The 17,037-nt window shown below is 39.0% G+C and overlaps 1 long non-coding RNA gene across 3 annotated transcripts in view; it reads left to right on the forward strand.

The window, feature by feature from the left end:
* Positions 1–303: 303 nt before the first annotated feature.
* LOC116585646 overlaps positions 304–17,037 on the forward strand; it is an 80,201-nt gene continuing 63,467 nt past the window's right edge. For 2 of the 3 annotated variants that reach the window (XR_004283745.1, XR_004283743.1), the window contains exon 1: positions 304–366. This is a non-coding gene — a long non-coding RNA (uncharacterized LOC116585646). The remainder of the gene's footprint in view (positions 367–17,037) is intronic. The other variant, XR_004283744.1, reaches the window with a different exon arrangement.

Genomic DNA, 17,037 nt, shown 5'->3' on the forward strand with positions numbered 1-17,037 from the left:
ACACTAGCTAACCACCTTTCAAACTCTCAATAGCTTCATACATCTAGTGACTACCATGTTAGACAGTGTAGATATAGAACATTTGTATCATCATGGAAGGTTTATTAGACAGTGTTATTCTAAAGCATATAAGATTATCACATTTTTTACTTTTTTATAAAATGGCACAAGACCCACATTATAACCTTGTGCTTTTAAGATCTCTAAGGCAAGGATGTGGGTTCCATTGCAAAAATTCTAAGCTTCTAAGCAACCAGTAAGAAATCCCTTACACAATCATGGGAATTTTACTCTGCATTATTTATCTTATTTTACACTTCAGGAAACACCAGGAGGTCACAGGACTTGTCCCATCATCCTCACAAGGTTAGTGAGTGGCTCAGGTAGAATGAAAGCTGACAGCCTAGACCACTTAATCTGTGGAGAATCCAGGTGCCAGACACAATGGGGATAAGCATCACAAGTGAAGACAATCTCAAATGGGCCTCCGGAAAACCCTCCAATATGCTGTGCAAGTGTGTTTTGTTACAGACTAAAATAGAAGATTGCTTATTTCATTTTCTTTTCAAATTGTCCTTGAAACTGAGAGCTTATTTACTTCATTACCTTCAGTAGACTTGTAGTGACTATAGAATTCATCAACAAGTTATTTAAAACAGAAACATGGAAATATAGGAGATGGTTTTATATTTTTAAAACTTGAATGAGGACATTCAGACACAGGAAAAACTATTTAGCTCAACCCTTGGTAACAGAATAACTGACTTGATTAGAAATTGAGAAAATGACATACTGGAACTGGCTTTTACTGGCTCACACGAGCCCATTTTTAAAATTTCAGGAATTCTGCAAACTGGTTGTTAAATACAGCTGTTATTAAAAGTTAAATTATGTAAACCAATAATTAAATTATATTAAAATCAAAGATAAAAAATACTCAAGAATTATGTTTTCTAATTGTTTTACTACATTTTTTCTATTTCTTATGCTGTCAAGGTCATTTATGCTTACTATGTTTGTACAGAAAAAAATACTATACAAATGTGTGCTGTTACACGTTTCCCCCCAAGATGCTTCACTTGTGAAACTGTAACTCTACTTACTCTTTCAATTCCCACTACATTTGATTTTTTTTCCCCCCAAGGAGTCATGAAATACAGAGATGAGGAAGAATTAGAGATGCTTTCTGAAGTCTTACACCTGCCATTTCTTTCCATAAGTTGTTAGGGAGCAAAGTGAACCATTGAATTGAGTCTCCAAGCATATAAATGATTCTAGGAGTTAGAGAAAGGCTGAAAGGATGGTATTCCAGATTGAGGAAATAGCATGGTCATAAATGTAGAGGAGGAGAATCATAGAACATGTGTAATGAACAAAAAGATTTCTGTAACTCAGATGTTACCTAGATCTTCCCAGCCCTTTTGATAAAATGAATTCAGCACCCTAGTCCACATCATACAGAAGTCCAACAACCTATTCCAATAAGTCTCTGAATTTCTGGGAAAGTTAGAGTATCATGGAGACTCAGAATTTGAACTCCTGTATCTTTTAAATTTGCTGAGTTTAGGAATTTCTCTCTCCAACCTGTGCAGGTTACTCCATAGTTCACATTATGGTGCCTAGTCCCTTCTCATCAATTCTACCAAAAAAACAAAAAACACTCACATCAAACCTTTGTGTATGTTCACATGCTCGAATGTATGTGTTAGGTCCTTGCTATGTGAAATGTGACCCACAGACCAGTAGAATCAGCCTTCCCTGGGAGTTTGTTAAAAATGCAGAATTCCAGGCTTCTACTGAAACTTACAGAATTAGAACTTGATTTATATGTACGTTGAAGTTTGAGAATCCCTAAAGGTAAATGGTGATAAGAAGTCATATGTAGTATGTGTGTATATGTATCTACCTTGAAAGGACTCATCCCTGTATAGCATGACTCCTTGACAGAAAAGTACCAGTTATAGTGGGATTTGAAATAGCAAGTAGACCATTTCAGTTATAGGTAGTTGTATGTATCCTAATTTAAAAATAAAATTGCTGAGGTGATTTAAATACATACACCCTGAATAATGAGAATCTTTGAGAAAAGTGAGATTAGTGATTATTGATATTTATATCTATCTCCATTTTATCTTTAAGTAGATGGTCATATCATTTGCCTAAAACATCCTTATAGAGAGACAACTTCCCTTTAGTCCCTTTCTATGAAGTTACATCAGTAAATTTTTCATAGATATAATGATAAGTAGCCAGGGAGAACATTTGGGTGAATGGCTTTGATCTCGTTTGGATACAAGATAACAAGACTAGGTTCCAGACAGAATTGTTCTAGCTCTGTATAGAGGGCAATCATATGTCAGAGGATGTGGGAATAGGGAAGGAGTGTGAGTGGAAGCAACGCTGGATCCACAGTGAAAAAGCTTAGAATCTAGTACTAATTCTAGCTCTAATGTTTTTGGAGACTTTGCTTCTCTTCCTCTGGGTCGTATCCTCTTTCTCAGTCTCATTTGTGATCAATCATAAGAGTATAGAGTTTACCAGTTCACTAAGAGCACTTAATATTATTTACTTTGGGACCTGCTGGGATACCTAGAACTGCTACAGTTTTTCCAAGCTCACACAATATTGAATCCAACAAATTTTTGTAACTTAGAGAACAATGATTTTGTTCATCTTGCCATTTTCTTAAAACTCTTTCCCTTGAGTACCTATAACACTTTTTTCTTGTCTCTGCTGTTTTATCAGCACTGCTATTCTGGTTATATTTATTGGAATAGAGTGGATGCATTAGTTGCCTGAATTTGAAACAAATTCTAAATTAAGTTTTTTTTTTCTTTTCTTGGTGGTGCTGTAACCTGGAATGGTTATAGGAATGTTATATTGGTAACAATGTTATAGGAAACTAAGAATAGTTATCAGTAACAATGTTATAGGAAAACTAAGAATAGTTATCAGAGATTAGGGATAATTCTTACTTTCCATAGTGAACTGAAGTCCCTCCTGAGTCTTACATACCAAAGTCAAATCCAAGTAAATTATTGTGGAAAATCTAGTGGAGTTTGTTTTTTACTTCTTTCTGCCTTCTCATAGAGATATGCCTAATGGTGAACCTTTATCAAAGATGTGATTTCCTCATGTTACCTTTTGCTTTTCTAGTTATTCCTCAAGGGTCTGATGTCCTAAAGTTACTGTTTTGGCTTGAATCTCCCTCTTTCCTCCCCATTTCTCTCTGAATATTTATTGTAATACTGGTTCAGATTGAAAGACTTGATAACAGAATTCACAATAAAATGTTGATGGGTTTGATCCTTTTGAGAAAGTTTACATTTCAGGATTCTTTCATTTAGCCAAAACAAATAAATAATTATGTTAGAATAGTCAAGAGACTTATAAGCAGTCCTGAAATTCAAAACAAACTTTTTAAAATTCCTTCTACATCTCAGGGTGACCCTTGTTCTAAATGGCAATTAAAGACAGCCAGTGATCCACAGGATAGAGGATCCGGAGGCATGAATCATAGCCCCAAGGAGATTGCTGCTCAGTTTAAGTAGCAGTATTTTCCCAGTATATTTAGCATGTAGTAGGCTGTGGTACCCATCTAGATCCTCTTTACCATGCTCATATACCCATCCCTCATTTATGAGTGTCAGCTCCTACTGTGGGTCCACAGTAGCCTCCCTCTTTAGATAATTTTTCACAGCCTAATGGGAGGCTCTTCCTCTTGGCTGCATGCCTCTGGGGGGTTGGAGAGGAGTTGAAGAGAGCAGTGCAGAGACCCCTTGCCTCAAGCAGGAACAAATCTGTGATACATTCATGCTTCAGAATTTCTATATGTATCAGGCAAAACTGAGCTCTAGCTGGGACCTCATCCTTGTTTAGTTTTATCATGGCATAGCCTGTTTTCTTTGCTCTTCTTCTCCTGAAAGTAATCTATGAATAAATTATTCTTACAAAAATTTTCATCTCAGGTTCTGCTCCTAGGGCATTTGGTCCTAGGAATAGTACTAGAAGTGATCTCTGCAGATGGGATTCTGGAGGTTGGTTAGTCACTGGCCAGGTGGCAGTAAAAACCCCATCCTGGGTAGGTGGAGCCTTGATAGTTGCTGACATGCTGCAGAAGTGCACTCTCTAAGATGCTCACCTATGGTGAATTCGCATAGGCTACAGATGGAAGGTGGAATGCTAACTGATTCAGTGTTTCTGGCATTTGAAAAGTATAAGGAAAAAAGTAACTATTTGGACAGTGGAATGGTTTACTTTTCCTAAAAGGAATTTATATGTTGAAGAGAGATAATGATGATCTCCAATCTATTTTTTTTTTAAGATTTTATTTATTTAACAGACAGAGATCACAAGTGGGCAGAGAGGCAGACAGAGAGAGGGAGAGGAGGAAGCAGGCTCCCAACGGAGGAGAAAGCCCAATGCGGGGCTTGATCCCAGGACCCTGGGATCATGACCTGAGCCGAAGACAGAGGCTTTAACCCACTGAGCCACCCAGGTGCCCCTGATCTCCAATCTATTAATCAGTAGAGATAGAAATCCTTTAAATTCTGTAGATTGAGGGCAGACAAAGCCAAGAGCCTGGAACAGGACTTAATTGCAAGTGGCAGGAAACTTTAGAGAAGATTGAGTTCTTAGCCTAAAAAGGTCTCCTAATCCAGAGTCAGAGGTCCCACTCCAAAAGTGGGAGCCTGAGATGGGAATATCTAAGTAGATGCATTTGACTACCTTGAAATCCTAGATTTTCCTAAACTCTGAGTGTTCAGAACTGACCATTATCCTTTATTGAAAGATAAAGTTCCCTCTCTCCTGCTTTTAAAGAACATTGTAGAGGTTTCAAAGGAGAAAGGCATCTTTGGGAAAATCTTCCTTAGGAGCTGTTTCTATTTCTCTTTCTGCCTATCAGACCCAACACTTGGGCCAGATTTCAGCAAAATTAGACTGGGGAAGTATTAGCATGCTAAAGAAGAGGTACAGAATACCAAAAAAGCTGCTAGACTTAGTTAACATTTACTGGCAGGGTCTAAGAGATGATGTCTAGGAGTGGATCTTGAAGCTACTGGGGAGGAATATAAAGCTGGATTAAGGACAGTGTATTGATATGGCCACTTTTCTGTGACACAGGATTTAACACTCTGGCAGAGTTCCAAAGATACAGTTTTAATGCTCTACAGGGATGGCTCTTAGAAGTTGGGAAAAAACAATGCCATGCATCAAATGTTAGCAGACTTTTTTTTGTAATGGCAGGATAGCAAATATTTTGAACTTGAGAGTAATATTACCAATATATATACAAATGGGTGTGGTCAATAAATTGAGTGTTCCAATAAAACTTTACTTACAAAAGAAAGAAGGGGCTGGATCTGGCTCAAGGGCCATAGTTTGCCAATTGCTACTCCACACTTAATGAGATAGAGGTGCCAACATTTCTGTGGCAAACTGTGAAGGAAAGTATTAAAAGGCTCAGAGAGTGGGCATGTTAGAATGAGGCTATTACTTCAGACTGGAAAAGCCACCATCTGACTAAATTCCTTGGGAGGTCCTGGAGCCGACTTTACTTATTACAACAATAAGGAGTGTGCCAGTAAGGGAGAACCAGTATTTTTAAGAAGAATTGAGGTGGCTGTTCTCTACACTAGCACTGAGTGGGAGATGCTATTACAGACCTGGGGATGATAGGATCTAGTATCATAGTATCATAGATGATAGTAGCCAGTGGTAGCACTTAATTGTCAGAGCAAGGTGGTCATACTTAACCATAATTGGCAGAAGTTTGAAATGGCAGCCAGGAAGGCATTATCCACAGGTATCTGTGGAAATTGCTAATATAGCATCACATTCCTAGGGACAAAATAGATGGGCAACCAACAATGGTGTATATTGCTTAATATACATAGCAGTCAAAATAGACCATAAATATGGGATCAGAAAGCTGAGGGGAGCTGCCAGAAACTCACAGTTTTTTGCCCAGTTTATATACTAAGGAAATTCTTAGACATAGAACCCATCAACTGAAGGAGCGGCCAGAAATCCATATAAACAGTCTTAATAGCACCATGAGTATATAGAACAGTGAGACACTCAGTCTTTCCCTCAAAAATACCTACTGCCACTTACTTATGTATCTCAACTTTGGAGAGGCATAAACCCTAACACTTCATGAACTGATGGATCTGGGTCTTTGTTGATCCTAATACCTACGGACCCAAAGTCCTTTAATTGTCCCCTGTTAGAGTAGCAGCATACATGGATCAGGTTTAAAAAAAAAAAAAAAAAAGTCTTGATCTATGTCTATTTCACTGCATTCACTGGGGTTAGAGACTCAGCTAGAGGTCATTTACTCTGTTTTTGAATGCATAATCAGAAAGAACATACCCTGTAGTCAGCAGGACTTTCACATTAGTCTCTTGACATTTAGAGTAAAAGCTGTTGTAGTCAGAAAAGCCAGGTAGAAGTTTTTGAAACTGCCTCCACCCTGTCAGAGTAAATAAAAACAGTATCATTTTTTTTTTAAGAAGTTGGTAGATTAAAAATTTAAGGGATGCAGGGGTGGTAATGTTTACCATATCTCCAATTAATTTACCAGTCTAGTTCTTACAAACCTGGATGGCTCATGGGAGGATGGCAGTGGAATAATGCAAACTCAACTAATTGCAGCTGCTGTGCCAAATCTGGTATCTTCATTAGAGTAGAATAACACAGCCTCGTTATGTGGTATAAAACTATTGAGCTGGCAAATATATGCTTTTAATATCATTAAAAATGAGAATCAGAAGCAGTTCCTATTCACAGGAATGGGCAGCAATATACATTTGCAGTCTTATCCCAGGGCTATGCTCATTTCCCTCTCATTGTCATAATGTAAAACTAAAGAGAGCTGTGTTATTTGGATATTCTACAGAACACTGCACTGGTTCACTTTCTTGATGATATCTTATTAATTAGTCCTGATGAGCAAGAAATAGTAAATGTATGCCTTGGTAAGATACATGTGTTCCTGAGGGAGAGGTGAATTCTAAAAAGATTCAGGGACCCGTCACATTAGTGGCATCTTTATAGGTTCCAGTGTTGTGAGGCATGCTGGAGCATTTTTATTGAATGTAAAGGCTGAATTGTTGCACCATACACTCCTAACAGTAAGACGGAAGCACATTCCTTGGTAGGCCTGTTTGGGTTTTGGAGGCAGCATTCTGTACTTGGAAGTATTGCTGTCATCCATTTTTTGAGAAGGTGAAAGGCTGTTTTGAGTGGATCTCAGAGCAAGAAAGGACTCTGCAGCAAGTTCAGGCTGTGCAACAAGCAGTCCTACTCTTGAGCAATATGGTCTGCCAGAGGTATCTCTACTAGAGAAAAGCACAATCTGGAACATCTGGATAGTCCCAATAAGGGAATTTCAGCAAAGGGTCCTGGAGTAAGGTCATGCCATTTGTAATAGAATTATTTCCAATTTGATAAACAGATTCTGGAGTGCTGTAGAAGTTGAGCATCTAATCATGTGATATCAAGTGACCATTCAGACGTAACTTCTCATTATGAGCTGGATACTATTAACCCACCAAGTAGTAAGTTCGGGCCCAACATCAATCCATTGTAAAATAAAAGTGGTAGATCCTACACTGTTGGTGGGAATGCAAGCTGGTGCAGCCACTCTGGAAAACAGCATGGAGGTTCCTCAAAATGTTGAAAATAGAACTGCCCTATGACCCAGGAATTGCACTACTGGGTATTTACCCTAAAGATACAAACGTAGTGATCCAAAGGGGCACATGCACCCGAATGTTTATAGCAGCAATGTCCACAATAGCCAAACTATGGAAAGAACCTAGATGTCCATGAACAGATGAATGGATCAAGAAGATGTGGTATATATACACAATGGAATACTATGCAGCCATCAAAAGAAATGAAATCTTGCCATTTGCGACAACATGGATGGAACTAGAGCGTATCATGCTTAGTGAAATAAGTCAAGCAGAGAAAGACAACTATCATATGATCTCCTGATATGAGGAAGTGGTGATGCAACATGGGGGCTTAAGTGGGTAGGAGAAGAATAAATGAAACAAGATGGGATTGGGAGGGAGACAAACCATAAGTGACTCTTAATCTCACAAAACAAACTGAGGGTTGCTGGGGGGAGGGGGTTTGGGAGAAGGGGGTGGTATTATGGACATTGGGGAGGGTATGTGCTTTGGTGAGTGCTGTGAAGTGTGTAAACCTGGTGATTCACAGACCTGTACCCCTGGGGATAAAAATATATGTTTATAAAAAATAAAAAATTAAAAAAAAAAGTGGTAGATCCAGGTTGAGGAATTCCAGGGAGCAAAAGTAAGATGTATGATACACTCATGTCACAGAAAAGTGTTTCACCAGTGCCTCTCCCTCAGCTCATAGGTACACCTTCTGGGACTTTCTTACAAATGGCTAAAGAGAAGCAAAACCCCGAGTTTGATTTACAGATAATTCAATTTGATACGTGGTCATAAAGTAGAAATGAACTATTGCTCTACTACAGTCACATGCAAGGATATGTAATAGTGGTGAGAGGGAATCCTTCCAATTGGCAGTTGTTCAGTGGTATAGTGATTTGGCCTTGTTACTTCATTGGAGTAGAAGGTGGCCTGAGATAAGATATCCCCTGACACGGAGTGATGGTGAATAGTTTAGCTAGTTGGACATATGTAAACTCAGGGAAGTGGTAAATAATTAGTTGATTGGTCAGAAGCTTGATAGGAACAAGATTGGAAGATCAGTGATAATGATGTCTGGGGAAGAGGCATATGGTCAGAACTTTAGAAAAGGGCAGAAACTGTAACTTTATGGTTACTTTATGGGAACTTTATGGTTAATGCAGAAGAGGTACTAAACAACAAATTGTTTAGTACTTCGTACTAAGGTACTAAACAACAACTATCTTGTGGACAAGATAGATATCAGCCTTCCTCCCTTCTCAGTCACTTCAAGGGCTTATGCAATGGGCTTCTGAATGGAGTGTTCACAGTTGGAGGCCACAGAGAGGGAGGCTTTGAATGGGCCCGACAACATGCATTCTCTCTCATTTGCAAAGACTGATCAAACAACTGCTCTTACTAATAATATCCACTCTATTAGCTACCAAGACCAATGCTGAGTCCCTACTAAGGTACCATTTCTCAAGAAGATCAAGCAGCTATTTGGGGGAAAGTTTTTACTTTGATCTCCCTATTACCCTAAAAGGAATGATGATTCATTCTGGACAGGATTGTCTTGTATTCCAGTGTAGATTGATCTTTCCTGCCTTGGCTAGCATCACTACCCAGATGTTCACAAAGTAATCTATTGACATAGGATCTCATATAATATTGCCTTGAACAAAGGAATCAAGTTTAAGGCAGGGCAGGTGTGATGGTAATCATCTGACCATAGAATCCACTAATCGTACCACCTACCACCTACCACACCATTCCCAAACTGGATGGCTTGGTAGAGCAGTGGAATTGCTTCTACTCAGCTGAGGTATCAACTTGAGGGTGACATCCTATGTGGATGGGGTACCATCATTTGGGATGTGATGTGCACGTTAAACCAATGCCTACCATATGCTGTTTTATGTATCTGAGAACCAAGGGGTGAAAGTAAAAGTGGGTGTACTCATCATTAATTCTATTGACACATTTGGGGAATTTGTTCTTCTCGTTCCTGCAACTATAAGCTCTGTGGATCTGGGTGTTCTGGTTTTTAGATGAAGAGTTCTTCCTCTGGAAGACATAGTAAAAATCTCTATAAACATTTGGTGCATGGCCATTTTGGGGTTTTTCATGCCAGTAGACCAGCAAGCTAAGATTATAGTTACGTAATAGTAGGATAATTGACTCCAGTTATCATGAGGAGGTAGGGCTGCTGCTACATTATGGGGGCATTGAGAATGCTTTTGTCACTAAGTTGATCCATTTTGTTTGGTTTTAAAATGTTCGTTTTTTTTTTTTAAGATTTTATTTATTTATTTGACAGAGAGAGATCACAAGTAGGCAGAGAGGCATGCAGAGAGAGAGAGGGAAGCAGGCTCCCTGCTGAGCAGAGAGCCCGATGCGGGGCTTGATCCCAAGACCCTGAGATCATGACCTGAGCCAAAGGCAGTGGCTTAACCCACTGAGCCACCCAGGTGCCCCAAAATGTTCAGTTTTAAATGTAGATGTAGCCATAGCAACCCCAGCCTGACAGGGAGGTGGTCACTAGGACTTAGATTCTCAAGGATGAGGACCCACCAGTAAAACCACCTAGTTTGTCACAGATGCTGTCTATAGAGGAAATCTGTCATGGGTGGTGGAGGAGGGAGATAAAGAATATCAGTTACAACCTTGGAGTCAACTGTAGCAGTCAGTTGATTATAAGCAGTTGATTATAAGCAGTCTTCCCTGAATCCATAAGTGATCTACATATTGGAGAAGCTATGACTGGAAGGAGTAAACTTAATGTGAGAATCAAGTGGGTCTGAGCAGTGTGATGGGTAGACTATAGTGGATGTTGGTGTCCTATGTAGACCTCTTTAAAGAAAGGTGTATTTACTCCTAGCTGCTGTAAATGTTGGCTGCCTAATTGCTCACAGCTTCTTCGTCTGGAGGTTTGCCCTTGGCCAAATGGCAGCCCTCCTTCATGGGAGATGATTCTCCTCTCCAGAAGACTGTCCAGGATACAAAAATATGGCTTCTTTGCTTTAAGATGAGACCAATTCTATGATACCAATGCTAAGACGCCAATTCTATGATGCAATTCTTGCTTCAGAGCTCCCCATGGGATCAGGCTGAAGTTAGTCACCAGCTGAAACTATATATATATGTGTGTGTGTATGCGTATGTGAATGTATGTGAATGTATGTGTGTGTGTGTGTGTGTGTGTGTGTATGTATGTATTTTTCCTCCTTAACTTCTTCCCCTCTCCCCCATGACTTTTGTGGCAAGAGGTATTACACTGATACAGTGATTTATAAATAGCTGAACTGAGAGATAAGATCATCTGCCCTACCTTGCATGCCTTATTTTCCTTCTCTTGATATTATTTTCTTAATAAACTGTTGTACAAGAATCTTCATCACTGGCTCTCTTTCTAGGGAAATTGACCTAAGATAAGACATAAAGCAAATTTCCAAGAATCTTGGTTGTTACTAATTTTGGACATAATCAATTTTAACCAAAGATTTTCTCATTAAGGAAAGGTTTGATCCAAGAGCTATCCCAAACATATATATACTCACATAACATATATATGTACACAGGTGTGTGTGTGTGTGTGTGCATGTGTGCATAAATCGTAGATATTATATATGTTTAATTATGTAAATAAGCCAAATCCTACTCCCCAAAATGGTTTGGGCCCCTTTACATTTTAGCAGCCATTAAAAGTGAAGGTTGAAATCCTAAGTGGTGGGCTTGCCCATTTCAGTAACTTGTGAGCACATGTATCTTCTTCTTGGAAAGGAATGTAGGTTGTATGCCTGCCTGGGAGTGCCTAGGATGAATGTATGACTCAATCACATGTTTTGGAAAAGAACCAGTAGACTCATAGCCTGCTGACTAGAGCACAGGTAAAGCAGTTTTGACTTATAAATATACTTCGGGAAGATTTTATATTACCAGTAGTTAGGACCTTCATACTAGGCCTGGGTCTAATTATTTGAACTTGGATATAAGTGGACTTTTTCAGTTAGAGATATTACATTAACATAATTTTTAAATAGCTGAAATGAAAAGGAGATAAGATTATCCATCTGCCTTGTAGACAGAGATGTGTGTACATTTTTAAAGTTATCATGATGGGAGAAGATACCCAGTGACTTGTAAAAATCAACATCTCAGCAGAAATAAACAAGATAGATCAGTAGATCTGAATCTGAAAACTGTTCAAAATTTAAAAAAAAAAAAACAACACTTTATTTGTAAGCTAGAAGCCTTACCGGAGCCACATGTGTAGTTATTAAAATATTTGATAGATGTCAAAGTAGTTCTGACACAACATTTTAGTGCATTTGGTTTAGTTTCATTAACTATATAATTTTGAATTTTATAATTTTGGCAATCATATGGTAAGAATACCAAAAGAAAACTTAGACAATTGATTTTATCTAATAATAAATAAGAGTTGCTCAGGCGCTTTTCTATGAAAGCAGAGATGCTTCAAATCCCTTGGGGTATTTACCCATCAATTTGCTTAGGATGAAAATAAATGAAAAGAATGTCAAGGAAGGGCTGATATGGAGCATAAAAATGAGGGCTCCATGCAAGTGGAGAAAGGAGCCAAGAGAGCAATGTCTGAACATTTGCTTTAGACAGGTGAAAATTTGCAGCACAAATACAGAGTTGTGGGTTGCAGTCTTTACAAATTCTACTTACTAAGGGCCTTATGGAAGTTCTTTCAGGTTTTTGAAATTCCCTCTCTAATAACATTTCCTCCAAGTTCAGCTGTATGTGGTTGCTCTGTTATTCCTCCCAGCTAGACTATTTCTCACAAATGTGACCAAGAAAATATCACTCAAGAAGATTGCAGTGGCAGGCTATCCATTTAGATTGCAGGACTACTCAGCACAGACCTTGTCTTTGGAGCCATCCAGTATGGGTTGGAGATTTGGAACCTGAACAGGATCTGATCTAGGCAAGTGATAAGAAGACATCAAAAGATTTGGTGCTCAGGTCTTTGGAAGCATCTTAGATGGATATTTCTCTAAATCCAGAATACTCTCAAGTCAGCAAATCTGGACTGGAAATCTTAAATGATTTCCTATGAAATTTCTAGTACTTTATCTTCCCCATCAGGTCATAAATGTCACGAGACCAGCTTTTCTTATCATATTTAAGTTTGTCCAATGCCAGTTTATGTCTTGGCCCAAAGTAAAAAACTCAGAATGGGGACATATTAAAAGAAAATAAAAATAATTGACCATTTTGGAAAAGCCTAGAAAGTTCTGTGTAGATTCTGATCTAGAAGATGCTATGTGGGGTAGGGAGAAAGATGGTTTTTATTTTTGTAAGCTTGTTCTCTCATCCAGGTGGTGTCTTTGATGGGCATCTGGGCGGAGGGTCTCTACCTGAGTCATCCCTTTGCTGAGAAACAACTGTTTCAAGTGAACAATGTTGTACAATGTTATTCTAATCGAGAATCTCAACTGGTACATCACATAGGTTAGACTTGCAAATCTTAAGTCATGTATACATAAATAGCCAAAAAAATTCCAGCTGAAGAGTTAAGTTCTCTTTTGGAATGTGAGAAACCACTGGGCTTATAGTATAGAACATAGAGGAATAAATAGATAGGACAAGAAAGTGAAGGTGGAATATTATACTGTGAAGTGTACATGTAGATGGGGCTGTGAATGGGATGGTTGTGGTGATGAGAAGGGGACCAAATGTGGAAAGAAGTACATCCTAGCTCTCAGCCTTCCAATTTCCTAATAACATATCAGAATCTAGTCTCTTGGATATTGGCATCCATTGACATCTTCCTTTATGGCTTTTAACTTTTTATAAATCTCCAAAATAGGTAGGAAAGAGGTCTGTATACATGAGGGCAACAAACACTTTTTAATTGATTAATTAACCCCCTCATCTCATCAGAAATTCCAAGTAAAATAATTCTATCACAAGGGCAAATTTTTATTTTTTATTGCAAATGAATTGTGCCTTTATAGAATACTGTACAATTCTAGGGCCTTACTGCTTATTGATTTAGTCTTCCAGCATTCATTTACTGAGTGCTTGCTCTCAGACACTGCAATAAGCTTGGGTGTTACAAATATGAATAAGAGAGATTGTTTTGAGCAGGGTTGGCTTCATGGGTATGTAGCTTTTCTAGTGGTGCAGGGCCCATTCTCAGAAGACCCAATGCTTGGCTTAATACTCAGGTATCACTGTCTTGAAGTTTTTAAAGATTTTTGAACAAAGAGCCCCACATTTTTATTTGCACTGGGTCTTCAAATTATGTAGATGGTCTTGCTTCTGAAGCTTGTTTGAGGAAAAAAAACACATTTAAATAAATACTTATAATACAGTATCTCATATGATATGATAATGTTAAAGAAAAAAAAAAAGCAACAAGCATCTATCCAGTCCTGTATTGTGAATCCCAGAAGCAGGTGTATTTATATATGTGCTTGTGTGAGGTCATGTTTTAATTTAAGATGTAATAGTTTGGTGAGAATTTTTTTTATTTTGGTGAGAATTTTATTTGGTGAGAATTTTATTTATTTGATAGAGATTACAAGTAGTCAGAGAGATAGGCAGAGAGAGAGGAGGAAGCAGGTTCCCCGCTGAGCAGAGAGCCTGATGTGGGGCTTGATCCCAGGACCCTGAGACCATGACCTGAGCGGAAGGCAGAGGCTTTAACCCACTGAGCCACCCAGGGGCCCTGGTAGAATTTTAATACCCATTTATACCTTATAATAGTTTCCATTTTGCCAAGACAATGCAAAGTTTTTATTAATTTGTACAATTAGCCTAGCAAAGCCTATAGTACAAAAAGCCAGAAAGTATGATTTGTTAAATAACTTACTTATAACTTGTCACAGACTACTCTTACTTCCCATCGCATATCATAATGGAGCAAGCCTTGAGGGGAGGGAATAAAGAAAATGATGGAAAGGACTGTGTGTATGTGTTTGTGTGTGAATGTGCATGGAAGCATTTCAGCTGAGGACAAGCAGGTAGATATTTGGTTATTAATTGTTTTGCTTTTAAGTTGGTAATAAATAAATTTTAGAAATCTCACATGACTGGATTTTCAGAGGAAACTGCTAAGACTAAGTGAAGGTAGAGATTTAATGCAGACAAAGATCTGTATTTAAGATAGAAATTTAGGATAAACAAGGATGAAGATAAAAAGAAACTAAAAATAATGATGTTACCATATGGTTATATAGTAATTCCATCTTTCATATTCTAATTTATTTCTTTGGCAAATTAACAACAATAACACTTTGTCTTTCCATCAAGTGGTTTTTTTTTTTTTTTTAAAGAAAGCAATTTAGGGAGGAGTCAAGATGGCGGAGAAGTAGCAGGCTGAGACTACTTCAGCTAGCCGGAGATCAGCTAGATAACTTATCTAAAGATTGCAAACACCTGCAAATCCATCGGCAGATCGAAGAGAAGAAGAACAGCAATTCTGGAAACAGAAAAACAACCACTTTCTGAAAGGCAGGACCGGCGGAGACGTGAATCCAAAGCGACGGGAAGATAGACCCCGGGGGGAGGGGCCGGCTCCCAGCAAGCGGCGGAGCAACGGAGCACAAAATCAGGACTTTTAAAAGTCTGTTCCGCTGAGGGACATCGCTCCAGAGGCTAAACCGGGGCGAAGCCCACGCGGGGTCAGCGTGGCCTCAGGTCCCGCAGGGTCACAGAAGGATCGGGGGTGTCTGAGTGTCGCAGAGCTTGCGGGTGTTGGAACGGGAAAGCCAGCTACAGAGACAGAGCCGACAGTAAGCTCGCAGCTCGGTGTTACCTTGAACCGGCTGCAGGCTCGGTGAGCTCGGAGCGCGGCCGGAGGTCAGGCAGACGGGAGTAACTGGGCGCTGTTCTCTGAGGGCGCACTGAGTAGTGGGGCCCTGGGCTCTCGGCTCCTCCATGCCGGAGACCAGGAGGCCGCCATTTGTATTCCCCGTCCTCCGGAACTCTACGGAAAGCGCTCAGGGAACAAAAGCTCCTGAAAGCAAACCCGAGCGGATTACTCAGCCCGGCCCCTGGTAAAGACAGTGCAATTCTGCCTGGGGCAAAGACACTTGAGAATCACTACAACAGGCCCCTCCCCCAGAAGATCAACAAGCAATCCAGCCGAGACCAAGTTCACCTACCAAGGAGTGTGGTTTCAATACCAAGGAGAGCAGCAGAATTCCAGAGGAGGAGAAAGCAAAGCACGGAACTCATGGCTTTCTCCCTGTGATTTTTTTTAGTCTTGCAGTAATTTAATTTTTTTATTTTTCATTTTTTGTTTTTTTTTCTTGCCTTCTGGTAAAAAAAAAATTTTTTTTAACTTTTACCTTTTTCTTTTTTAACGTTTTTTAACTAGTTTATCTAATATATATATTTTTTCTTTTTTATATTTTTCTTTATTTGTTTTCTTTTTTTTAAATTCTATTCTTTTTTTTTTCTTTTTTCTTTTTTTTTTTTTCTTTCTTCCTTTTTGAACCTCTTTTTATTCCCTTTCTCCCCCCTCACGATTTGGGATCTCTTCTAATTTGGTTAAAGCATATTTTCCTGGGGTTGTTGCCAACCTTTTAGTATTTTACTTGCTCCTTCATATACTCTTATCTGGACAAAATGACAAGATGGAAAAATTCACCACAAAAAAAAGAACAAGAGGCAGTACCGAAAGCTAGGGACCTAATCAATACAGACATTGGCAATATGTCAGATCTAGAGTTCAGAATGACAATTCTCAAGGTTCTAGCCGAGCTCGAAAAAGGCATGGAAGATATTAGAGAAACCCTCTCGGGAGATATAAAAGCCCTTTCTGGAGAAATAAAAGAACTAAAATCTAACCAAGTTGAAATCAAAAAAGCTATTAATGAGGTGCAATCAAAAATGGAGGCTCTCACTGCTAGGATAAATGATGCAGAAGAAAGAATTAGTGATATAGAAGACCAAATGACAGAGAATAAAGAAGCTGAGCAAAAGAGGGACAAACAGCTACTGGACCACGAGGGGAGAATTCGAGAGATAAGTGACACCATAAGACGAAACAACATTAGAATAATTGGGATTCCAGAAGAAGAAGAAAGAGAGAGGGGAGCAGAAGGTATACTGGAGAGAATTATTGGGGAGAATTTCCCCAATATGGCAAAGGGAACGAGCATCAAAATTCAGGAGGTTCAGAGAACGCCCTTCAAAATCAATAAGAATAGGCCCACACCCCGTCACCTAATAGTAAAATTTACAAGTCTCAGCGACAAAGAGAAAATCCTGAAAGCAGCTCGGGAAAAGAAGTCTGTAACATACAATGGTAAAAATATTAGATTGGCAGCTGACTTATCCACAGAGACCTGGCAGGCCAGAAAGAGCTGGCATGATATTTTCAGAG

The sequence above is a fragment of the Mustela erminea genome, chromosome 3 (assembly GCF_009829155.1).
Source record: "Mustela erminea isolate mMusErm1 chromosome 3, mMusErm1.Pri, whole genome shotgun sequence".
NCBI classification, from domain to species: domain Eukaryota; kingdom Metazoa; phylum Chordata; class Mammalia; order Carnivora; family Mustelidae; genus Mustela; species Mustela erminea.